A 12,680-nucleotide genomic window follows, 5' to 3' on the forward strand; every position below is an offset into this window, starting at 1 on the left:
ACCTCATGAAAGAGTGTGAGCATCATGCTCAGTTGGGCCGGAAAGTACAAGCTTGAAACTGTGGAACAGGAGAAGTAGTTCTTAATATTATTTATTGAAGGAAAACGGGATCGTTTAATAAAAATATTTATATGTTTCATTGTTATTTTATTTGAACAGGCAGTGGTCCATAGGACCAATGCCTGTACATAAAATGCTTGTTTTGAAACATTCTCAAAGGGGAAGAGGTTTTTACGGGACGCCTTATCCTTTCGCGGATTGGTTACCACAATCACCGAGATGGTGGTGAAGTATGATTGTTTTGGGCCAAATGATGGACGAAAAACATTTATACATACCACTGCAATTTGGTATTTGGAAGGTACACCCAAACGTCCCTTTCAAGTACCATCAATTTAATATATCAGAAAAGGCCATTTTGTGTTCGAAAATGGCCTGAGTCTTCGAGCCAGCCTTTTTTCATCTGCAACGAGGGTTCATACATTTTGCACGTAGGCAGAGGTTTTAAGGAGAAATTAAATAGTTTCTACGTTGCACAAGAATGAAGTGCTTTAAACAAACACATATTTTGTATGCACAGAGGAGAGGAGGAATATATGTAAGACTGAGGACACAGGTTAAATGAGAAATAGATTGACTGCAGCGCTGCCGAGTATACTATGCCATTTCTTTAGTGCGCTACAAGGAAGCACCAAACTGTATAACAAAGTTTTCAATTGTTTTCATAGTGATTCTCTTTGCTTGAAGCTGTGAAAGGAAGAGCGGGATTCCAAAATAAATCAATGATGTTTCAGAAAGTTCCCACGCCCTGTGTAAAAATGCATTTATTCCCAGGTTTTGAGCAGTGACACTGTAATGCTAATAAAGTATAAGATCCAACTGAACACTGACTCTGTCAATGGTGATCCATAGGGACTTTATGAAAGATCCCAGCTACAAACACCAAAACCAAAATAGGTTTAGGGGACACCCGGATTTAAACCAGGGACCTCTTGATCTGCAGTCAAATGCTCTACCACTGAGCTATATCCCCAACTGTTTTCAAAGATCAGAATGACAATATATCAGTACATCATGAAAGAGTGAGAGGCTCAAGCTCAGTTGGGCCACAAAGTACGAGCTTGAAACTGTGGAAAAGGAGAAGTAGTTCTTAATATTATTAATTAAAGGAAAACAGGATCATTTAAAAAAACAAAATGTATATGTTTAATTGTTATTTTATTTGAATAGGCAGTGGTCCATAGGACCAATATCTGTAATTAAAATGTTTGTTTTGAAACATTCTCAAAGGGGAAGAGGTTTTTACGAGACTACTTATCTTTGTGGATTGATTACCACAATCACTGATATGGTGGTGAAGTATGATTGTTTTGGGCCAAATTACGGTGAAAAAACATTTCTGCATACCACTACAATTTGGTATTTGAAGGTACAACCAAACACCCCTTGCATGTACCTTCGATTTAATACATCAGAAAAAGCTATTTTGTGTTCGCAAATGGCCTGGTTTCTCAGACCAGCCTGCTTGCACCTGCAACTAGGGTTCGTACATCTTGTACGTGGGCAGCGTATTTTAGTAGAAAGTAAATAGATTATGCATTGCACAAAAATGAAGTGCTTCAAACAAACACATACTTTGTATGCACAGAGAAGAGGTGGAATACATGTAAGACTGAGGACACAGGTTAAATGAGGAATAGATTGACTGCATTGCTGCCCACTTTTCTATGCAATTTCTGTAGTGCGATTGAAGGAAGCACTAAACTGTAAAACAAAGTTGCCAATTGCTTTCATAGTCCATTCCCTTTGTTTGGTGCTGTGAAAGGAAGAGCCAGATTCCAAAATAAATCAATGCTTTTTCAGACATTTCCCATACGGAATACCGAGCCCTGTATAAAAATGCATTTACTCTCAGGTTTTGTCAGGAGGTGTCTTCTACAGGCACCGGACTGCACAGGAGCAGAATGAAGCTAGGTACCAATGCCCCTCTAAGAACTTCCCGCTAGGTATTTTTAGACATCCTTCGCAGGTAAGTTCCCAGGGGGGAAAGGGGAATGGGACGAGAAGAGACAGCTCCAAAAACTCTGCCAAGTCTGCTTCGTCTTCTATTGTTCTTTTCTTCAGGCTATAACATTTATCTCATATCATTAACTGTCCTTTTGCTTTTATAACTTACTGTATTTTTAACTATAGATAACTTATCTTACCAGGATGGTGTTTTTGGGCTTGCCTCTCTTCTATCTCTCTCATGTGTAGCTTGTATGAGGAGACGTCTTCACACTGTTCTCTATTCTTTTTCTTTTTCAGGTTGTGTCTCTCTGGTTATGATTCGATACTGAAGCGAGAGAAAAAATTATGGTGAGTATTTCCTAATTCTATCGTGTGTATGTGGCCGCTTTAACCCTTCTCTCTTTCCACTCACTGTATGAGAATCTGGTGAAGCCTTTGTATGAAAGTTGCCGGGAGTTTGATTCTGACTTCTATTTAGTAATGTCCAAGAATACTCCTCTATTGCTTAGTTGGCTACTTTTTAGCGTTATGGCCCAAGAAGTGAAAGTGCTGACCTATTGGAGTTTTAATTGGACTTTTCCTTTTATCTTTTTAAGCTAGAAAAGCGCCTCAAACAATTAGGAGGTTCTTAGGGGTAACGCGTTTATTTGCTGCTGACGCGTACTAATGTCACCTTTTGAACTTGGAAGTTCTATGGTGACTAACGCCGAGTCTCCCTCGCGTTTCAGTAAATATGAAGGACAATTTTAGTTTGGAATAACCTTCCCTCAAGCAAGGCTTCGAATAATAGTCTGTGTAACGCTGCTTGAAAATACGCAAGCGTTTTCCTGTTGTTCGTGTTTAGGGCTGTGAGGAGACTGACTCAGCTGCCTCCGTCTCAAGTTTCAAAGACTAGAACAAACAAGCGCCAGCTGTTCGTGAAGCTCGCTCTGGTCAAATGGTACTAATTTACAGGAGATAACCTTGAACTCTATCTCCAAGGTACTTCCGTGTGTGTGCAGCGTTAAATAATAACGGAACGCTCACACTTGAGAAATGCGTCATAAAATACTATAGAGTACCTAGAGAGGTTCTTAGCAAGGACTTCAGTTTCTTGATTTCCTTAACGATTTTTATTACATGACTAGATTTTTAATTAGTTAATTTTTATCACGAAAAAGGCCTCTCTCAGAATAATGTTATTTCACAACTGGTTACAATGCTAACCTGATTCTTGAAGTGTAAGGTGACCGGCGAATCTAATCCCGAGGTGCCGCTTCTACCCTATCTTCCACGACGACTGGTAAACAGGTGTTCTCCGGTTAATCTCTTCAGTGAAGTGCACTGAGGAATGTTGAAGAACATTCTTCAGGCAGTTGGTACTAAGAAACACTAGACTGCTAAACTGCAGTAAGCAGTTGCAGAAATCGGAAAGTTGGCAGCCATGTTGGAATTTCTGCGATGCCAGCAATTGCTCCAACTAAAAAGGTTACTTGCTTTCAAATGGGTTTGTAATGAGAAAATGGTAGCCACAGTGGGAGTAGAAGGAGGAAACCTCCCGTGATTCCTGACAGGTTTTGAGCAGTGACATTGTAATGCTGTTAAAGTGTAAGATCCAAGCGAACACTGACTCTGTCAATGATGATCCAAAGGGGTTTTATGAAAAGTCCCAGCTACAAACACAAGAACGAAAACAGGCCAAGGGGACACCTGGATTTGAACCAGGGACCTCTTGATCTGCAGTCAAATGCTCTACCACTGAGCTATATCCCCACCTGTTTGTGAGAGTCGGAATGAAAATATATCAGTACCTCATGAAAGAGTGTGAGCATCATGCTCAGTTGGGCCGGAAAGTACAAGCTTGAAACTGTGGAACAGGAGAAGTAGTTCTTAATATTATTTATTGAAGGAAAACGGGATCGTTTAAAAAAAATATTTATATGTTTCATTGTTATTTTATTTGAACAGGCAGTGGTCCATAGGACCAATGCCTGTACATAAAATGCTTGTTTTGAAACATTCTCAAAGGGGAAGAGGTTTTTACGGGACGCCTTATCCTTTCGCGGATTGGTTACCACAATCACCGAGATGGTGGTGAAGTATGATTGTTTTGGGCCAAATGATGGACGAAAAACATTTCTACATACCACTGCAATTTGGTATTTGGAAGGTACACCCAAACGTCCCTTTCAAGTACCATCAATTTAATATATCAGAAAAGGCCATTTTGTGTTCGAAAATGGCCTGAGTCTTCGAGCCAGCCTTTTTTCATCTGCAACGAGGGTTCATACATTTTGCACGTAGGCAGAGGTTTTAAGGAGAAATTAAATAGATTCTACGTTGCACAAGAATGAAGTGCTTTAAACAAACACATATTTTGTATGCACAGAGGAGAGGAGGAATATATGTAAGACTGAGGACACAGGTTAAATGAGAAATAGATTGACTGCAGCGCTGCCGAGTATACTATGCCATTTCTTTAGTGCGCTACAAGGAAGCAACAAACTGTATAACAAAGTTTTCAATTGTTTTCATAGTGATTCTCTTTGCTTGAAGCTGTGAAAGGAAGAGCCGGATTCCAAAATAAATCAATGATGTTTCAGAAAGTTCCCACGCCCTGTGTAAAAATGCATTTATTCCCAGGATTTGAGCAGTGACACTGTAATGCTAATAAAGTATAAGATCCAACTGAACACTGACTCTGTCAATGGTGATCCATAGGGACTTTATGAAAGATCCCAGCTACAAACACCAAAACCAAAATAGGTTTAGGGGACACCCGGATTTAAACCAGGGACCTCTTGATCTGCAGTCAAATGCTCTACCACTGAGCTATATCCCCAACTGTTTTCAAAGATCAGAATGACAATATATCAGTACATCATGAAAGAGTGAGAGGCTCAAGCTCAGTTGGGCCACAAAGTACGAGCTTGAAACTGTGGAAAAGGAGAAGTAGTTCTTAATATTATTAATTAAAGGAAAACAGGATCATTTAAAAAAACAAAATGTATATGTTTAATTGTTATTTTATTTGAATAGGCAGTGGTCCATAGGACCAATATCTGTAATTAAAATGTTTGTTTTGAAACATTCTCAAAGGGGAAGAGGTTTTTACGAGACTACTTATCTTTGTGGATTGATTACCACAATCACTGATATGGTGGTGAAGTATGATTGTTTTGGGCCAAATTACGGTGAAAAAACATTTCTGCATACCACTACAATTTGGTATTTGAAGGTACAACCAAACACCCCTTGCATGTACCTTCGATTTAATACATCAGAAAAAGCTATTTTGTGTTCGCAAATGGCCTGGTTTCTCAGACCAGCCTGCTTGCACCTGCAACTAGGGTTCGTACATCTTGTACGTGGGCAGCGTATTTTAGTAGAAAGTAAATAGATTATGCATTGCACAAAAATGAAGTGCTTCAAACAAACACATACTTTGTATGCACAGAGAAGAGGTGGAATACATGTAAGACTGAGGACACAGGTTAAATGAGGAATAGATTGACTGCATTGCTGCCCACTTTTCTATGCAATTTCTGTAGTGCGATTGAAGGAAGCACTAAACTGTAAAACAAAGTTGCCAATTGCTTTCATAGTCCATTCCCTTTGTTTGGTGCTGTGAAAGGAAGAGCCAGATTCCAAAATAAATCAATGCTTTTTCAGACATTTCCCATACGGAATACCGAGCCCTGTATAAAAATGCATTTACTCTCAGGTTTTGAGCAGTGACATTGTAATGCTGTTAAAGTGTAAGATCCAAGCGAACACTGACTCTGTCAATGATGATCCAAAGGGGTTTTATGAAAAGTCCCAGCTACAAACACAAGAACGAAAACAGGCCAAGGGGACACCTGGATTTGAACAAGGGACCTCTTGATCTGCAGTCAAATGCTCTACCACTGAGCTATATCCCCACCTGTTTGTGAGAGTCGGAATGAAAATATATCAGTACCTCATGAAAGAGTGTGAGCATCATGCTCAGTTGGGCCGGAAAGTACAAGCTTGAAACTGTGGAACAGGAGAAGTAGTTCTTAATATTATTTATTGAAGGAAAACGGGATCGTTTAAAAAAAATATTTATATGTTTCATTGTTATTTTATTTGAACAGGCAGTGGTCCATAGGACCAATGCCTGTACATAAAATGCTTGTTTTGAAACATTCTCAAAGGGGAAGAGGTTTTTACGGGACGCCTTATCCTTTCGCGGATTGGTTACCACAATCACCGAGATGGTGGTGAAGTATGATTGTTTTGGGCCAAATGATGGACGAAAAACATTTCTACATACCACTGCAATTTGGTATTTGGAAGGTACACCCAAACGTCCCTTTCAAGTACCATCAATTTAATATATCAGAAAAGGCCATTTTGTGTTCGAAAATGGCCTGAGTCTTCGAGCCAGCCTTTTTTCATCTGCAACGAGGGTTCATACATTTTGCACGTAGGCAGAGGTTTTAAGGAGAAATTAAATAGTTTCTACGTTGCACAAGAATGAAGTGCTTTAAACAAACACATATTTTGTATGCACAGAGGAGAGGAGGAATATATGTAAGACTGAGGACACAGGTTAAATGAGAAATAGATTGACTGCAGCGCTGCCGAGTATACTATGCCATTTCTTTAGTGCGCTACAAGGAAGCACCAAACTGTATAACAAAGTTTTCAATTGTTTTCATAGTGATTCTCTTTGCTTGAAGCTGTGAAAGGAAGAGCCGGATTCCAAAATAAATCAATGATGTTTCAGAAAGTTCCCACGCCCTGTGTAAAAATGCATTTATTCCCAGGTTTTGAGCAGTGACACTGTAATGCTAATAAAGTATAAGATCCAACTGAACACTGACTCTGTCAATGGTGATCCATAGGGACTTTATGAAAGATCCCAGCTACAAACACCAAAACCAAAATAGGTTTAGGGGACACCCGGATTTGAACCAGGGACCTCTTGATCTGCAGTCAAATGCTCTACCACTGAGCTATATCCCCAACTGTTTTCAAAGATCAGAATGACAATATATCAGTACATCATGAAAGAGTGAGAGGCTCAAGCTCAGTTGGGCCACAAAGTACGAGCTTGAAACTGTGGAAAAGGAGAAGTAGTTCTTAATATTATTAATTAAAGGAAAACAGGATCATTTAAAAAACAAAATGTATATGTTTAATTGTTATTTTATTTGAATAGGCAGTGGTCCATAGGACCAATATCTGTAATTAAAATGTTTGTTTTGAAACATTCTCAAAGGGGAAGAGGTTTTTACGAGACTACTTATCTTTGTGGATTGATTACCACAATCACTGATATGGTGGTGAAGTATGATTGTTTTGGGCCAAATTACGGTGAAAAAACATTTCTGCATACCACTACAATTTGGTATTTGAAGGTACAACCAAACACCCCTTTCATGTACCTTCGATTTAATACATCAGAAAAAGCTATTTTGTGTTCGCAAATGGCCTGGTTTCTCAGACCAGCCTGCTTGCACCTGCAACTAGGGTTCGTACATCTTGTACGTGGGCAGCGTATTTTAGTAGAAAGTAAATAGATTATGCATTGCACAAAAATGAAGTGCTTCAAACAAACACATACTTTGTATGCACAGAGAAGAGGTGGAATACATGTAAGACTGAGGACACAGGTTAAATGAGGAATAGATTGACTGCATTGCTGCCCACTTTTCTATGCCATTTCTGTAGTGCGATCGAAGGAAGCACTAAACTGTAAAACAAAGTTGCCAATTGCTTTCATAGTCCATTCCCTTTGTTTGGTGCTGTGAAAGGAAGAGCCAGATTCCAAAATAAATCAATGCTTTTTCAGACATTTCCCATACGGAATACCGAGCCCTGTATAAAAATGCATTTACTCTCAGGTTTTGAGCAGTGACATTGTAATGCTGTTAAAGTGTAAGATCCAAGCGAACACTGACTCTGTCAATGATGATCCAAAGGGGTTTTATGAAAAGTCCCAGCTACAAACACAAGAACGAAAACAGGCCAAGGGGACACCTGGATTTGAACCAGGGACCTCTTGATCTGCAGTCAAATTCTCTACCACTGAGCTATATCCCCACCTGTTTGTGAGAGTCGGAATGAAAATATATCAGTACCTCATGAAAGAGTGTGAGCATCATGCTCAGTTGGGCCGGAAAGTACAAGCTTGAAACTGTGGAACAGGAGAAGTAGTTCTTAATATTATTTATTGAAGGAAAACGGGATCGTTTAAAAAAAATATTTATATGTTTCATTGTTATTTTATTTGAACAGGCAGTGGTCCATAGGACCAATGCCTGTACATAAAATGCTTGTTTTGAAACATTCTCAAAGGGGAAGAGGTTTTTACGGGACGCCTTATCCTTTCGCGGATTGGTTACCACAATCACCGAGATGGTGGTGAAGTATGATTGTTTTGGGCCAAATGATGGACGAAAAACATTTCTACATACCACTGCAATTTGGTATTTGGAAGGTACACCCAAACGTCCCTTTCAAGTACCATCAATTTAATATATCAGAAAAGGCCATTTTGTGTTCGAAAATGGCCTGAGTCTTCGAGCCAGCCTTTTTTCATCTGCAACGAGGGTTCATACATTTTGCACGTAGGCAGAGGTTTTAAGGAGAAATTAAATAGTTTCTACGTTGCACAAGAATGAAGTGCTTTAAACAAACACATATTTTGTATGCACAGAGGAGAGGAGGAATATATGTAAGACTGAGGACACAGGTTAAATGAGAAATAGATTGACTGCAGCGCTGCCGAGTATACTATGCCATTTCTTTAGTGCGCTACAAGGAAGCAACAAACTGTATAACAAAGTTTTCAATTGTTTTCATAGTGATTCTCTTTGCTTGAAGCTGTGAAAGGAAGAGCCGGATTCCAAAATAAATCAATGATGTTTCAGAAAGTTCCCACGCCCTGTGTAAAAATGCATTTATTCCCAGGATTTGAGCAGTGACACTGTAATGCTAATAAAGTATAAGATCCAACTGAACACTGACTCTGTCAATGGTGATCCATAGGGACTTTAAGAAAGATCCCAGCTACAAACACCAAAACCAAAATAGGTTTAGGGGACACCCGGATTTAAACCAGGGACCTCTTGATCTGCAGTCAAATGCTCTACCACTGAGCTATATCCCCAACTGTTTTCAAAGATCAGAATGACAATATATCAGTACATCATGAAAGAGTGAGAGGCTCAAGCTCAGTTGGGCCACAAAGTACGAGCTTGAAACTGTGGAAAAGGAGAAGTAGTTCTTAATATTATTAATTAAAGGAAAACAGGATCATTTAAAAAAACAAAATGTATATGTTTAATTGTTATTTTATTTGAATAGGCAGTGGTCCATAGGACCAATATCTGTAATTAAAATGTTTGTTTTGAAACATTCTCAAAGGGGAAGAGGTTTTTACGAGACTACTTATCTTTGTGGATTGATTACCACAATCACTGATATGGTGGTGAAGTATGATTGTTTTGGGCCAAATTACGGTGAAAAAACATTTCTGCATACCACTACAATTTGGTATTTGAAGGTACAACCAAACACCCCTTGCATGTACCTTCGATTTAATACATCAGAAAAAGCTATTTTGTGTTCGCAAATGGCCTGGTTTCTCAGACCAGCCTGCTTGCACCTGCAACTAGGGTTCGTACATCTTGTACGTGGGCAGCGTATTTTAGTAGAAAGTAAATAGATTATGCATTGCACAAAAATGAAGTGCTTCAAACAAACACATACTTTGTATGCACAGAGAAGAGGTGGAATACATGTAAGACTGAGGACACAGGTTAAATGAGGAATAGATTGACTGCATTGCTGCCCACTTTTCTATGCAATTTCTGTAGTGCGATTGAAGGAAGCACTAAACTGTAAAACAAAGTTGCCAATTGCTTTCATAGTCCATTCCCTTTGTTTGGTGCTGTGAAAGGAAGAGCCAGATTCCAAAATAAATCAATGCTTTTTCAGACATTTCCCATACGGAATACCGAGCCCTGTATAAAAATGCATTTACTCTCAGGTTTTGAGCAGTGACATTGTAATGCTGTTAAAGTGTAAGATCCAAGCGAACACTGACTCTGTCAATGATGATCCAAAGGGGTTTTATGAAAAGTCCCAGCTACAAACACAAGAACGAAAACAGGCCAAGGGGACACCTGGATTTGAACAAGGGACCTCTTGATCTGCAGTCAAATGCTCTACCACTGAGCTATATCCCCACCTGTTTGTGAGAGTCGGAATGAAAATATATCAGTACCTCATGAAAGAGTGTGAGCATCATGCTCAGTTGGGCCGGAAAGTACAAGCTTGAAACTGTGGAACAGGAGAAGTAGTTCTTAATATTATTTATTGAAGGAAAACGGGATCGTTTAAAAAAAATATTTATATGTTTCATTGTTATTTTATTTGAACAGGCAGTGGTCCATAGGACCAATGCCTGTACATAAAATGCTTGTTTTGAAACATTCTCAAAGGGGAAGAGGTTTTTACGGGACGCCTTATCCTTTCGCGGATTGGTTACCACAATCACCGAGATGGTGGTGAAGTATGATTGTTTTGGGCCAAATGATGGACGAAAAACATTTCTACATACCACTGCAATTTGGTATTTGGAAGGTACACCCAAACGTCCCTTTCAAGTACCATCAATTTAATATATCAGAAAAGGCCATTTTGTGTTCGAAAATGGCCTGAGTCTTCGAGCCAGCCTTTTTTCATCTGCAACGAGGGTTCATACATTTTGCACGTAGGCAGAGGTTTTAAGGAGAAATTAAATAGTTTCTACGTTGCACAAGAATGAAGTGCTTTAAACAAACACATATTTTGTATGCACAGAGGAGAGGAGGAATATATGTAAGACTGAGGACACAGGTTAAATGAGAAATAGATTGACTGCAGCGCTGCCGAGTATACTATGCCATTTCTTTAGTGCGCTACAAGGAAGCACCAAACTGTATAACAAAGTTTTCAATTGTTTTCATAGTGATTCTCTTTGCTTGAAGCTGTGAAAGGAAGAGCCGGATTCCAAAATAAATCAATGATGTTTCAGAAAGTTCCCACGCCCTGTGTAAAAATGCATTTATTCCCAGGTTTTGAGCAGTGACACTGTAATGCTAATAAAGTATAAGATCCAACTGAACACTGACTCTGTCAATGGTGATCCATAGGGACTTTATGAAAGATCCCAGCTACAAACACCAAAACCAAAATAGGCTTAGGGGACACCCGGATTTGAACCAGGGACCTCTTGATCTGCAGTCAAATGCTCTACCACTGAGCTATATCCCCAACTGTTTTCAAAGATCAGAATGACAATATATCAGTACATCATGAAAGAGTGAGAGGCTCAAGCTCAGTTGGGCCACAAAGTACGAGCTTGAAACTGTGGAAAAGGAGAAGTAGTTCTTAATATTATTAATTAAAGGAAAACAGGATCATTTAAAAAACAAAATGTATATGTTTAATTGTTATTTTATTTGAATAGGCAGTGGTCCATAGGACCAATATCTGTAATTAAAATGTTTGTTTTGAAACATTCTCAAAGGGGAAGAGGTTTTTACGAGACTACTTATCTTTGTGGATTGATTACCACAATCACTGATATGGTGGTGAAGTATGATTGTTTTGGGCCAAATTACGGTGAAAAAACATTTCTGCATACCACTACAATTTGGTATTTGAAGGTACAACCAAACACCCCTTTCATGTACCTTCGATTTAATACATCAGAAAAAGCTATTTTGTGTTCGCAAATGGCCTGGTTTCTCAGACCAGCCTGCTTGCACCTGCAACTAGGGTTCGTACATCTTGTACGTGGGCAGCGTATTTTAGTAGAAAGTAAATAGATTATGCATTGCACAAAAATGAAGTGCTTCAAACAAACACATACTTTGTATGCACAGAGAAGAGGTGGAATACATGTAAGACTGAGGACACAGGTTAAATGAGGAATAGATTGACTGCATTGCTGCCCACTTTTCTATGCCATTTCTGTAGTGCGATCGAAGGAAGCACTAAACTGTAAAACAAAGTTGCCAATTGCTTTCATAGTCCATTCCCTTTGTTTGGTGCTGTGAAAGGAAGAGCCAGATTCCAAAATAAATCAATGCTTTTTCAGACATTTCCCATACGGAATACCGAGCCCTGTATAAAAATGCATTTACTCTCAGGTTTTGAGCAGTGACATTGTAATGCTGTTAAAGTGTAAGATCCAAGCGAACACTGACTCTGTCAATGATGATCCAAAGGGGTTTTATGAAAAGTCCCAGCTACAAACACAAGAACGAAAACAGGCCAAGGGGACACCTGGATTTGAACCAGGGACCTCTTGATCTGCAGTCAAATGCTCTACCACTGAGCTATATCCCCACCTGTTTGTGAGAGTCGGAATGAAAATATATCAGTACCTCATGAAAGAGTGTGAGCATCATGCTCAGTTGGGCCGGAAAGTACAAGCTTGAAACTGTGGAACAGGAGAAGTAGTTCTTAATATTATTTATTGAAGGAAAACGGGATCGTTTTAAAAAAATATTTATATGTTTCATTGTTATTTTATTTGAACAGGCAGTGGTCCATAGGACCAATGCCTGTACATAAAATGCTTGTTTTGAAACATTCTCAAAGGGGAAGAGGTTTTTACGGGACGCCTTATCCTTTCGCGGATTGGTTACCACAATCATCGAGATGGT

General features: G+C 39.2%; 7 non-coding genes across 7 annotated transcripts; all 7 read right to left on the bottom strand.

The window, feature by feature from the left end:
• Positions 1-961: 961 nt before the first annotated feature.
• On the bottom strand, positions 962-1,033 carry TRNAC-GCA (transfer RNA cysteine (anticodon GCA)). Its single transcript has one exon. It is a non-coding gene; the product is annotated as a tRNA-Cys (tRNA).
• A 2,657-nt stretch (positions 1,034-3,690) lies between these two features.
• Positions 3,691-3,762, bottom strand: TRNAC-GCA (transfer RNA cysteine (anticodon GCA)). Its single transcript has one exon. It is a non-coding gene; the product is annotated as a tRNA-Cys (tRNA).
• Positions 3,763-4,759: 997 nt separating this feature from the next.
• On the bottom strand, positions 4,760-4,831 carry TRNAC-GCA (transfer RNA cysteine (anticodon GCA)). Its single transcript has one exon. It is a non-coding gene; the product is annotated as a tRNA-Cys (tRNA).
• A 2,078-nt stretch (positions 4,832-6,909) lies between these two features.
• Positions 6,910-6,981, bottom strand: TRNAC-GCA (transfer RNA cysteine (anticodon GCA)). Its single transcript has one exon. It is a non-coding gene; the product is annotated as a tRNA-Cys (tRNA).
• Positions 6,982-9,058: 2,077 nt separating this feature from the next.
• Positions 9,059-9,130, bottom strand: TRNAC-GCA (transfer RNA cysteine (anticodon GCA)). Its single transcript has one exon. It is a non-coding gene; the product is annotated as a tRNA-Cys (tRNA).
• Positions 9,131-11,208: 2,078 nt separating this feature from the next.
• On the bottom strand, positions 11,209-11,280 carry TRNAC-GCA (transfer RNA cysteine (anticodon GCA)). The gene has a single exon. It is a non-coding gene; the product is annotated as a tRNA-Cys (tRNA).
• Positions 11,281-12,288: 1,008 nt separating this feature from the next.
• TRNAC-GCA (transfer RNA cysteine (anticodon GCA)) lies at positions 12,289-12,360 on the bottom strand. Its single transcript has one exon. It is a non-coding gene; the product is annotated as a tRNA-Cys (tRNA).
• Between the last annotated feature and the right edge of the window lie 320 nt (positions 12,361-12,680).

This window comes from Triturus cristatus, chromosome 4_1 (assembly GCF_964204655.1).
Source record: "Triturus cristatus chromosome 4_1, aTriCri1.1, whole genome shotgun sequence".
NCBI classification, from domain to species: domain Eukaryota; kingdom Metazoa; phylum Chordata; class Amphibia; order Caudata; family Salamandridae; genus Triturus; species Triturus cristatus.